Raw genomic sequence first — 2,463 nt, 5'->3', positions numbered from 1 at the left:
CTTGAAATGTCCTAAGAAGGAAATGATGAAAATGCAAGGATGGAGAAAATTGAGGGCAACAGGCCAGTGGATGGCACAGGGTCTCTCTGAGAAAATGTCATTGAAGCTGAGATGACAGTGAGAAGGAGGCAACATGTAATGAGTGGGGGAGGGGTTCCTGGCAGAGTAGGGCCGTGTGCACAGATCCTGAGATAAACAGGAGCATGGGAACTGGAAGAAAGCATGTGGAGTGGGGGAGAACAAGAAAGAACAAGAAAGATCAAGAAAGAGGAGGGATTTGTGCAAGAGGCTGGAGGAATGGGCTGAGGCCACATCATTTAGGGTCCAGTGGGCCACAGTGAGGCATCGGGTTCTGAGTCCTACAGAGCCTCATATAGACTTTGTTGGTAGAAGGTCATTCTCACATCTCATTGTCATCACATCCTTACTGATGTGTTTCCCTGGCAGACCATGAGCTTCTTAGGAGCCTAGGACAGTGTTCAGGACAAAGCTCACATTCAACAAACTGAATGAAAGAACAAATAGCATCTGATGACACTGCAGTTCTATATGATTCTTATTGCAAGACAGATATAATAAGACTGGAGTAAAATAAGAAATGAGTGTCTTTGTTCCTGGCTAAGAATCAAATCAATCAGATATATTTACATATATATTTGCACTTATGTAGAAATAGGTAGGTATTATGTATTAATAATTATGGTTGCCATTAATATTGAATAGTTTGGCACGGGGCTTAGTGTTATACATGCAAACTATTTAATTTTCATGACAAGAAACACGAAGTTGTTACTGCTAATCCCCATTTGAGAGAAAACAACAACAGCAAAACAACAAAAAGCCAGGGCAGTTTAAATAAATCACCCTGGGGAACAAAGGTAGTATTTAAAAATGCTAGCACTTGAACCTGGTCTACGTACTTTGCAACTTTATGAGATTTATCCTTCAAGGTAGTTATCCTTGGACTGTTTTAAAGTTTAAAAATTGTAAAGCAATTATACTCCAATAAAGATGTTAAAAAATATTTAAAACATAATCTATGAAAGAAATTGTCATTGAAAGGAAATGAGTAATAGTAAACACCAAAATTAGAAACACAGAATTTTTAACAATAATTAATGGTTAATAAAAATAGAAAATTTGATAGAGTCATTAATAATGCTTAGAAAAGAATACGGAAAAAAAAAGAAAGCACTCAGTGCATTAGAATGGTGTTCTACAGATGCATTTGTTTAATTTTCTTTATTTTGATCATGTTGCTTTATATTACACAAAAATTAGCAGGAAAAGGGAAGCAATGGGAGGTAATTTTCTAAAAATGGCTGACCAACAAGCTGGCTGAACAAGCCAATATTTGTATTCTTCATTCTTTTTCTATTACTAGCCGTAGTTGACCTTAAATAGAAGGCCTCCTTTCTCCCCCTGCTTTCTGAATAACTCCTAAAGGAGGCAACATGTAATGAGTGGGGGAGGGGTTCCTGGCAGAGTAGGGCCGTGTGCACAGATCCTGAGATAAACAGGAGCATGGGAACTGGAAGAAAGCATGTGGAGTGGGGGAGAACAAGAAAGAACAAGAAAGATCAAGAAAGAGGAGGGATTTGTGCACATCTCTGTCTAAGTTTCCTCTTCTGTAGAGCCAGGGAAATAATATTTCACAGAGCTCCCAGGATTAAATGAGCTACTATATGTACAGCATTTAGACTAGTGCCTGAGATGAGGAGTGACCATTTTTGCTACATCCTCTGAATGCTGTGAAAAAGAAACTATAAATCTTTGACCTTCAAAAACTTGCTGTAGGCACTCTGTATTTCCAAAGACTTTGCAACAATTCAATTTTCCTCACAGCAACCTAGCCCTTCAGGTCAGACCACTATCTCTCACTCTTAGACTGAGATGTGAGGACGCACTGTGTTGAAATATTTTCAGTTCATACAATTTATGATCCTCCTTATTACATCTGGACACACACATAATAATGCTATTTATTTGTATTTATCCACATGCTTTGGATACCTTGGGTCTACTCCTCACCGTACCTCACACTTAGGTGCTATTACCTCCATTCCACAGATGAAGATGATACGGGCCATGCAGTTGTGAAGATTTGCCTAAGTTCACATAGCTGGTGTATAGAAAGACTGGGATTTGAACCGTAATCTGAATGTATCCTAAATTTGTATGCTTGCCTCCAAATGGTGATAATTAACCACTGATGATTTCTCCTTGTCCCCGATGTGAACTTTTTTCTTTTAATTTTTATTGGAGTATAGTTGATTTACAATGTTGTGTTAGTTTCAGGTGTACAGCAAAGTGAATCAGTTATACATATACATATATCCACTCTGTTTTAGATTCTTTTCCCATATAGGCCATTACAGAGTATTGAGTAGAGTTCCCTGTATGATACAGTAGGTCCTTATTAGTTATCTATTTTATATACAGTAGTGTGTATGTGTCAATCCC

Source organism: Physeter macrocephalus, chromosome 16 (genome assembly GCF_002837175.3).
Source record: "Physeter macrocephalus isolate SW-GA chromosome 16, ASM283717v5, whole genome shotgun sequence".
NCBI lineage: Eukaryota > Metazoa > Chordata > Mammalia > Artiodactyla > Physeteridae > Physeter > Physeter macrocephalus.
This window is presented reverse-complemented; position numbering follows the sequence as displayed.